This window comes from Sminthopsis crassicaudata, chromosome 4 (assembly GCF_048593235.1).
Source record: "Sminthopsis crassicaudata isolate SCR6 chromosome 4, ASM4859323v1, whole genome shotgun sequence".
Taxonomy (NCBI): Eukaryota; Metazoa; Chordata; class Mammalia; order Dasyuromorphia; family Dasyuridae; genus Sminthopsis; species Sminthopsis crassicaudata.
Genome location: NC_133620.1, coordinates 255,174,563 through 255,185,374, shown reverse-complemented (window position 1 = coordinate 255,185,374; position 10,812 = coordinate 255,174,563). Strand labels below are relative to the sequence as shown.

The 10,812-nt window shown below is 34.1% G+C and overlaps 1 pseudogene; it reads right to left on the bottom strand.

Annotated features, from left to right (window-relative positions):
- Positions 1-8,916: 8,916 nt before the first annotated feature.
- On the bottom strand, positions 8,917-10,112 carry LOC141540724 (protein FAM98A-like; annotated as a pseudogene).
- Positions 10,113-10,812: the final 700 nt, after the last annotated feature.

Here is a 10,812-nt window from a genome sequence, read left to right as displayed (position 1 = left end):
TGTTGTTATTTTTTTCTAGGTAATTAAAATAGTTTCTTGGGAATCTGAATGGTATAGCACTAAATAAATAGATTAGTTTGGGGAGTATTGCCATCTTTATTATATTTGCTTGACCTATCCAAGAGCACTGAATGCCTTTCCAATTATTTAAATCTGACTTTATTTTTGTGGTAAGTTTTTTGTAATTTTGCTCATATAATTCCTGATGGATTCCCAAATATTTTATACTCTTCACATTTGTTTTGAATGGAATTTCTCTTTGTATCTCTTGCTATTGCATTTTGTTGGTGGTGTATAAAAATGCTGAGGATTTATGTGGATTTATTTTGTATCCAGCAAATTTGCTAAAATTGTGAATTATTCCTAAAAACTTTTTATTAGAATCTCTGGGGTTTTCTAAGCATACCATCATATCATCTGCAAAGAGTGACAGTTTGATTTCCACATTACCTATTCTTATTCCTTTAATCTCTTTCTCAACTCTTATTGCCGAGGCTAGCATTTCTAATACGATATTGAATAGTAATGGTGATAGTGGGTAATCTTTTTTCACTCCTGATCTTACTCGGAAAAGTTCCAGTTTATCACCATTACATATGATGTTTACTGATGATTTTAAATATATGTTCCTGACTATTTTAAGGAATAGTCCTTTTATTCCTATGCTCTCAAGTGTTTTTTGTAGGAATGGATGTTGGATTTTATCAAATGCTTTTTTCTGCATCTATGGAGATGATCATATAGTTTTTATTAATTTCATTATTAATATGGTCAATTATTCTAATAGTTTTCCTAATATTAAACTAGCCCTGCATTCCTGGTATAAATCCTACTTGATAATACTGTATAATCCTGGGGAAGATTTTCTGAAGTCTTTTTGCTAATATCTTATTTAAGATTTTAGCATCAATATTCATTAAGGAGATTGGTCTATAGTTTTCTTTCTCAGTTTTAAATCTACCTGGTTTAGGTATCAGTACCATGTCTGTGTCATAAAAGGAGTTTGGTAGGACTCCTTCATCCCCTATTTTTTCAAATAGTTTATATAACATTGGGGCTAATTGTTCTTTAATGTTTGGTAGAATTCACCTGTAAATGCATCTGGTCCTGGGGATTTTTTCCTGGGGAGTTGATTAATAGCTTGTTCTATTTCTTTTTCTAAAATGGGACTATTTAAGCTGTTTAGCTCCTCCTCTGTTAAAGTAGGAATCCTGTATTTTTGGAGGTAGTCATCCATTTCACTTAAGTTATCAAATTTATTGGCATAATGTTGGGCAAAGTAACTCCTAATTATTTCTCTAAGTTCCTCTTCATTGGTGGAAAGATCACCCTTTTCATTTTTAAGGCAAACAATTTGATTTTCCTCTTTCCTTTTTCTGATCAGATTTAACAAAAGTTTATATATTTTATTGGCTTTTTCATAAAACCAACTTTTGGTTGTATTTATTAATTCAATAGATTCTTTTTTACTTTCAATATTATTGATTTCTCCTTTTAATTTTAGTATTTCAAGTTTAGCTTTTGGTTGGGGGTTTTTAATTTGGTCTTTTTCTAGCTTTTTAAATTGTAGGCACAATTCATTAAACTTCTCTTTCTCTATTTTATTTGAATAAGCCTCTAAAGATATAAAATTTCCCCTTATTACTGCTTTAGGTGCATCCCACAAATTTTGGTGTGATGTCTCATCATTGTCATTATCTTAGGTGAAATTATTGTTTCTATAATTTGCTGTTTCACCCAGTCATTTTTTAAGATGAGATTATTCAGTTTCCCATTACTTTTTGATCTATTTACCCCTAACTTCTTATTGAATGTAGTTTTTATTGCAGTGTGATCTGAGAAGGCATTTACTTCTTCTGCCTTCATGCATTTAATTTTGAGATCTTTATATCCTAATATATGGTCGATTTTTGTATAGGTTCCATGAACTCCTGAGAAGAAAGTTTTCTCCAAAGGTCTATCATACCTAATTTTTTTAATGTTCTATTTACCTCTTTAATTTCTTTCTTATTCATTTTGTCATTTGATTTATCTAATTCTGAGAATTCAAGGTTGAGATCTCCCACTATTGTAGTTGTAATTCTTCTTGCAGCTCTCTTAACTTTTCCTTTAGGAAGTTAGATGGTAAACCACTTGGTGCATATATGTTTAGTATTGATATGGCTTCATTTTGTATGCTACCTTTTATCAGGATATAGTTTCCTTCCTTATCTCTTTTAATTAGATAAATTTCTGCTTTTGCTTGATCTGAGATAAGAATGACAACCCCTGCTTTTTTGGCTTTACCTGAAGCATAATAGATTCTGCTCCAACCTTTTACCTTTACTCTGTATGTATCTCCCTGCTTTAAGTGTGTTTCCTGTAAACAACATATTGTAGGGTTCTGACTTTTGATCCGGTCTGCTATCCGTCTCCGTTTGATGTGAGAGTTGATCCCATTCACATTTATAGTTAAAATTACTAATTCTGTATTTCCTCCCACCATATTATCCCCTGATTGTGCTTTTTTTCCCCCTTGTTACCCCTGACCCCTTTCCCCAGTATTTAAGTTATAGACCCTACTTGTGACATGCAGCCCTCCCTTTTTAGTATCCTTCCCCCCTCCTTTTATGTCCCTTCCCCTTTCTTGTCCCCTTTTCTTATTCCCCTTTTCCTTTTCTCTTTTTCTCTTCCCCCTTTTAATGAGGTGAGAGAGAATTCTCTGAAAAACAAATTTGTAATTTACTCTTTGAGCCTACTCTGATGAGAGTAAGATTCACACAATGTTTCTTCCCCTCTCTAAATTCCCTCAGATGTGGTATATTTTCTATGCCTCTTCCTGGGATGTAGCTTCCCTCTTTTTATCTCTCCTTCCCCTTTTTCTGATACTATTCCCCTCCCTTTACTACTTCCCTTTTTATATTATATAAGTAAAATCAAATTTTCCATGTGGACTTCCTGTATATCCACAACAGAGATACAGTTCTCCAGAGTTCTTTTTACTTTTTTTCTGTTTCTCTTCAGTCTTGTAAATGTAGATCAAATTTTCTATGTCTGGTTTTTTTCTTAGAAACATATGGAATTCCTCTATTTCATTGAATGATCATCTTCTTCCATGGAAGAAAATGCTAAACTTATTTGAGTAGTTTATTCTTGGTTGCAATCCTTGTTTTTTTGTCTTTAGTAATATCAGGTTCCAGGCCCTTCAATCCTTTAATGTGCAGGCAGCCAGATCTTGAGTGACCCTTATTGTGGCACCTTGATATTTGAATTTTTTTTCCCTAGCTGCTTGCAGTACTTTTTCCTTAGTTTGGTAGTTCTGCAGCTTAGCCACAATATTCCCTGGTGTTCTTTTTTTAGGGTCTTTTTCAGAAGGTGTTCAATGAATTCTTTCAACGCCTAATTTCTCTTCTGTTTTTATTATCTCTGGACAGTTCCCTTTGATGATTTCCTGTAAAATAAAATCTAGGCTCTTTTTTTGATTGTAGTTTTCGGGAAGTCCAATGATCCTCAAATTATCTCTCCTAGATCTATTTTCCAGGTCTATAGATTTGACATTATTCTCCAGCTTTTCATTTTTTTTTTTTTTGTTTGTTTTGTTTTGTTTGACTGATTCTTGGTTTCTCAATTCCTATTTGTTCAGTCCTGATTTTTAATGAGTTATTTTCTTCATTCACATTTTTTAGTTCTTTTTATATATGCCCAATTCAGTTTTTAAATGAATTATTTTGCTCTATTGAATTTTTTTCCATTTCTCTATTTTTAGTGAGTTATTTTCTTTTTCCAATTCACAAATCCTACTTTCCTGTGATTTTTTAACCTTTTCTAATTCCCTTTTTTTTCCCCTGCACCTCCTTTGAATTCTTTATTTTTTTCAACTCAAATTTCAGGATGTTGTTATGCTCTATCATAGCTACTCTTTCTTTTCCCCATTTTTCTTCAAACTCTCTTAACTTTTTAATAGCCTCTTCTAGGAGAGAGTTATGTGATGGGGGCAGGTATCATTCCCCTTTAAGATGTTATCTGGAGACTGTCTGCTGTTAGCCTCCTCAGGGTTGGATACCCGCTCTTTCTCTGTGTAAAAGGTGTCAATTGTTCTCTTCAGTTTCTTACTCTTTGTTAAAAATCTGTGTGGGGTCTGCCCTTTGGGTAGGAAATTTATTTATCAGCTTCCTTCCAGATGGGGATATGTTGCCTACTGTGTCTGGACTAAGAGATAGCCCTGGGAGAGAGTTCCCCTCACCCCTGGAAGTGACCTAGAGATATTTAGCATGCCTGCATTGCAGGAGTGCCCCGTGAAGAACCCTTGCTGTGTGGCCTAGTGACTGCTTTGAGACTAGAGGCTGAACAATAAAAGCATCACAAATCCCAGCCAAGCCTCCCATGGGGCCGTGCATATTAGCAGCTGATGTGAAAAGCCCCTGTGCTCAAACTGGAAGTGTCTGCCTGGAAAACACAGCTCCTGCTACAATGGTTCCACTATTATTGGAGTTCCACTGCTGCTGGAGTTTTACTGCAGGGAGAATTCCACTTGCCTCAGGCTGAGCCCCACACTATGTGGATTAGAGGCTGTCCTGAGCTGTGTCCCCCTCTGTTCAGGTTCTTAACTGCCCCAAGGAAAGGCCCCAGACAGCAGCAGGTCACTTCCAGTTTGGGGTGATTACATTATCTGGCTATTGCTTTAACATGTTTTTTTATTTCTCTTCTGATCTGCTATTATTTTTAAAAGCAGAGTAGAGCTATCAGCCTATGCCAGATTTTTCTATCTCAGAGGCTTCTCTGATTCCAGGGTTCTCCCCAGCCAGTTTGGCACAGTGTGCTAGCCCCAATCCAACACTATCTGTGCTGATCTTTTTTTTTTTTCCTCCCTTTGGACCTGACCTTTTCTGTCGAAATTCCAGAATCTCTTCAGCTGGTAAGTTGTGCTTCTAATCCTTGGTTTTTTTTTTTTTTTTTTTTTTTTTTTTTTTTTGGTTTTGTTTTGTGTTTTTTTTTCCCTGAGGCTGGGGTTAAATGACTTGCCCAGGGTCACACAGCTAGGAAGTGTTAAGTGTCTGAGACTAGATTTGAACTTGGGTCCTCCTGAATTCAAGGTTGGTGCTCTATCCACTGTGCCACCTAGCTGTCCCTATCCTTGTGTTTTTTATCAGTCCAGCATTATTTTTGAGGCTGATTTAACTAGTTGGTATTGAGAGAAGAAAGGAGCTTACAAATTTGGGTGTATCTTCTCCACCATCTTGGCTCCACCCTCCCCCAATCAAATATTAAACTTGAAATTCTCAAATTAAAAGGAGAAATAAATAATTTTGAAAGTAAAATGACTATTTAATAAAGAAAACTAAGAGTTGGTTTTATTTAAAAAAACAACAAAATAGATAAACCTTTGGTAAATCTGATTAGAAAAAGGAAAGATGAAAATCAAATTGTTTCTCTTAAAAATGAAAAGGGAGAACTTTTCACTAATGAAGAAGAAATTATAGCAATAATAAGGAGTTACTTTGCCTAACGTTATGCCAAAAAATTTGATAAGGGACAGGTCAATTCTCAGAGAGCCTCCACAACTGTGAATCATAACATCTGAAGGAGTTGCAGGAAAGCCTTTTATGACACAGGTGTTGTGGACTAGGCTTGAGATAAATTGAAGGCAGAAGGAAGAGGAGGGAGATCAGGTAATGCAAAAGCCTCCCAGTCAGAGAGCTCAGAGAATAATAACTACCTTTCAGTCTTCTTGTATGATCTTCTCACAATAGGAGATCTATTGTGCAGGTCTGGGTTGGATCTCCAGCAGCCACTGTCAGGTGGCTCCCATGTATTCCAACAGCTCCAGTATATTTCAACATTTTTCTATCCATATTCATTAGGGAAATTTTATGATGTTCTTTCTCTGTTTTGTCTTTTCCTAGTTTAGGGATCAGCACCATATCAATGTCACGAAAAATTCTTAGGATTCATTTTTGGCCTATTTTTTCAGATAGTTTATATAGTATTGGAACTTAATGTTTTTTAAATATTTTGTAGAATTCACTTAAACATCCAGTTGGTGCTGGAGATTTTTTTTTTTTTTTTGCTTACATAGTTCATTGCTGGTTTATGCAATTTCTTTTTTTCTTTTTTCTTTTATTAAAACATTTTATTTTCAAAATATATGCATAGATAATTTTCAGCATGCACCCTTGCAAAACCTTTCCCTTTTCCTTATGCCCTTCCTTAGACAGTAAGTAATCCAATACATGTTAAACATGTGCATCCTTCTATACATATTTCTACAATAATCACACTGTACAAGAAAAATTGTGTAGTGCTTCCTCAGAGTTGCCTTAATTTGTATTTCTGTGATCAATAATGACTTAGAACATTTTTCATATGAGTAGAAATGGTTTTAATTTCTTCACATGAAAATCGTCTATGCATATCCTTTGACCACTTATTAATTGGAGAACTTTTTTCAATTCGTATAAATGTGAGTCATCAATTTATTTTTTTCTAAAATTGCATAAATTATTTTATTTCCTTTGCTTTTGATATGGGCAATTCATCTTTTTCATCCATTTCTAACATATTGTTAGATTATAGGTTTAGAGTTGGGCAAAATGGCTCCTTATTATTGCTTTCATTTCTTCTTCATACATGGTAATTATCACATCATTTTTGATAATGTATGTAATGATATGTAATGATAATGGTAATTTGATATTCATCTTTTGTTTTTGTAATCAACCAAATATTTATCTATTTTATTTTTTTTTCATGAAACTAACTCATATTTTAATTATTAATTTAATAATTTTAATTATTAATTTAATAGTTTTCTTGCTTTCATTATTACCAATCTCCCCTTTGATTTTCACAATTTCTAATTTGGCATTTACTTGCTGCTTTCTAGCTTCCTTTCAAATTTCTCTATTTTATTCATATAACTATCTGGAGATATAAAATTTCTCCTAAAAACCACTTTGACTGCATCCCATAAGTTTTAGTATGCTGTCTAATTATTGTCATTTTTCTGGATGAAATTAATTGTTTCCTTAATCTGTTGTTTGACATTCTGTCTTTATGATCAGATTATTTAGTTTCCAATTAATTTTTGGTCTACTTTTCTATGGTCTTTTACTACAAATGATTTTTTACTGCATCATGATCTGAAAAATATGAATTTAATATTTCTGTGTTTCCATATTTGATTGTGAGATTTTTATGGCCTAGTATATGGTCAGTTTTTGTGTATACATAATGTACCACTGAGAAAAAAAGGTATGTTCCTGTCTATCTCCATTTACTTTTCTCCAGTCAATCATATCCGATTTTTTCTATAATTCTCTTCACCTCCTTAATTTCTTTATTGTTTATTTCATGACTAGATTTATCCACTTCTGAGAGAAGTAGGTTGATATCCTCTATATAGTTTTGCTGTTTATTTCTTTCTGAAATTCTCTTAATTGTTCTCTAAGAATTTGGATTTTTAACACTTGGTGAAGTTTTAGTGAGTTGTTTTCTTCCGTGTATTTTTCCCCAGTTAGTCAAATCTATTTTTTGAGAACACACAGATACTTTATTGCTCACCTTTCATGCAAAGCATCCATTTTTTTCATTTTGACAATGTTTATGTGCACAAAACCCCAGCAAGAAGCATCATGTGAATTTCAGTAATGAATAATGTATAACACCAATTCAGCCAAGCTTTTAGTTCTGCAGAAATAACAAAGGGCCTCCATCACTAGGCAACATGCATCTTCCTACTTGGTAGGGCATTTTTTCAGTTACAAAAGCAAAAAAGGTACTTGCCCAAAACAAACTATCTTGTATTTGCTGAGCCAATGGTATTAACTCGTAAATAAGAGAAATTTCAGTTTGCTAATCCTTCTTGTCAACTTCAACTAAAAATAAGTTTGTAGGAGTAAACTGTTTTGGATAGATGCAGATCTGTTTGAATTGCTATACTTAATTATATGTCTACATATTAGAAGTTCACACCTTAGCTTGATTTAATGATTTCTGCAGATGGTGGACATGTTTGAGGTCTTTACAATTGAGGAAATGATAATTTTAATTAAAAGAAAGGGTACTGAATGTGCTATATGCAGAAGAGCTCATATAGTAGAAACATACTTTTTTTTTACTTTTGTAGGGAAGCAAATGTGTACAATCTTATTCTGAATATAAAAGGCCAGAATATAAATATAAATATAAAGAGCAGAACTGTACTTAGAAAATATATATCTAATTTTCTGTGAAAAGTATGTATTTCTCAAATAAAGAGCATTAATTAAATAAATCTATTGTTTAAAAATCATAGTTGCAGATCAATCTATAACTTCATGTTTAAGGAAAGAATTTCTGGCCATATATGGTCTCATATTCATTCCAGAAGATATTTAACAGGCCTCTAAAATGCAGTTTCTGTTACTTGAGCTCTGCTGAAATAAAATCTTTAATAGCTTCAACTATAATACTGTCTTCCTTATTCAAATTCCAGAATGATTTTATTGATAACTTCCATGCTGGACATATTGCTCAAATCGACTCCCCAATTATAATTCTGACCCCCTCTTGCTCCTCAGCCTCCACCTTGACTTCCACAACTTCTGCCTTCTGGATCACCACCATTTCATTCACCATGATGATCATTATCATCTTGGTATCTATTGTCCAATTGGTAGCCACCACCCAGATATCCACTTTCTGGAAGTAAAGATAAATGAAAGCCACCATAATCACCTTCTTAGTAGCCATAAGTACCACCATGGTAACCACCTGTTTGGAAACTTGATTTTCAAAAGTCACCATCTTGATGGCCATCTCGTCTTCTACTCCCTTTGATCTATCAAGTCTCTTTGATGTTTATTTTCTCTTCCACTCCCTTGACCTCCATTATCATAACTACCATGACCATCTCTTTATTCTTTTAATTTGTGACATCCATGTCCTCTATATGTATATTCATGACCCTTCGCCCTCTCCTTGAATATTCATAACAGCTTGTCTTTCTCTGTTTGTTTGTTGTTGAGGTCCATCTTGTCTTTTTTCCATGGAATCATTTCTAGAAGTGGAAATCCAATTTCATTGGGTCCACCATTTCTGTCAGTTATCCTGCCCATTAACTATTTTGATGGTAGAGGCATTTTTCTCTAACAGATCTACTGCTTGTTCTTAAAATCTTTGAAATATTTTCCAAGTATTCAAGAGATGAACAACAGAAATAATATTTTCAGCAAATAAGAGTGTATGTTGGTAGACCTTTGGTAATTTTTTCCGTTTGATGCTTAGCTCTGTATGACCATACAAATAAGTGCATGGTGACATCCAGAAGTTTCACTAAAAATTTCCCTTGAGCTTTATGTTCATTGGTCATTATGGCTTGGTTAACTGCTACTATTTTCTTGCAATATGTAAGAGCCATTGTTTTCTTGATTAGGAGGAATTTTGCTAATGTTTCCTTTATTTTTTTTTTTCTATGTCACTGAAGAGCTAGAAGATGGTTATATTGGTTGGAGGTCTGGATATTTCTCGAGCAATACATATGCCCTTCAATTCTTGAAAAACCTTACTACCATTTCTTTTTTGTACTTTTTAAGGGGATAATTAACAGAAATCATTCTGGCAGTTTCTAGTTCTGAAATGAGGTATATGAACAATAGTAAGCAATTCTTTTAGTTGAGAAGGTTCTTTGTCACTTCATCAGATGTCAGTGAAATATATGGACAGTTCATTTCCCCAAATAGCCTACTCACCTCAAGCTGGAATTCATCAGCTTCAGTTGAGTTGTTAGTTGTTTTCACATTTTCTTCTAATTTACAGAACACTGTTAATTCAGATACAAACTAAGCTCAGATTTCAGTGAATTAAAGGGAATTGGTTCCATAAGTGACTACCTGTGACAAAGTTTCATCTTCTAACCAAGAACCTTTGTAACATAGATGCCCCAAAGTCTCCAAGATGTGAGTCTCCAAGAGGTCACACTCCATATTACTGCAGTATTCAAAATTCCTAGTCATGACTCTCTCCTGTTCCACAGCACAGTCCAAATTTCTAGTCAAATTTATTTTTAAGATATTGTTGTTATCATTAAACTTTTGTTGTTTCTTTTCCAAGCTGTTAACTTTCCTCCTCACATAGTTCTCCTGGATAACATTCATTTATTTTCTCAAATTTTTTTCTACCTCTCTTATTTGATTTTTTTATGCTTTTTTAGCTCTTCAAAGAGGACTTATGGAGCTTAAGACAAATTCATATTCTCCTTTGAGACTTCACATGTAGGCATTTTGCCACTGCTGTCCACTTTTGAATTTATGTTCTGATCTTCTCTATCAATGTGTTTTTGCTTTTTTCCTCATTTTTAAACATTGATCGCTCTTCATAAGTTAGAGGGTACACTGCCCCACACTATTTTTTGCTGAGGAAAAGAGACTTTGGCTTTCAATGCTTACAGCTTTTTCACTGGCCTAGTTGCTGTAACTTGGGGGTTTGCAATTCATCTACTGATCTGGGGCTGGAGACTTCATAGTTGGCTTGCCAGACTACGACTGAGGAGTCTCAGATGCTTTTCTGTCCAGTGGTTAAGAGCATCCTGCTAGACTGTCCACACTATGCCTTCAGTAGTATATACTCCTTTTTTAACCAAGTGAAACAGACCTTTACTGAAGTCCTTCGAAGTTATAAGCTGGAAAGTTGTTTCAATACATCTTTTTTGTGTGTTCTGTCACTTCAGAATCAATTTGAGTGTTTCATTTAGTTTTGTTTCCAGGGCAAATTAGGGAAAGTTCAGGCAACTTTCACCCTTCTTTCTGCCATCTTGGAGCCAAACACCATCTTGTAGGTAAGATTTGAATACAGGAT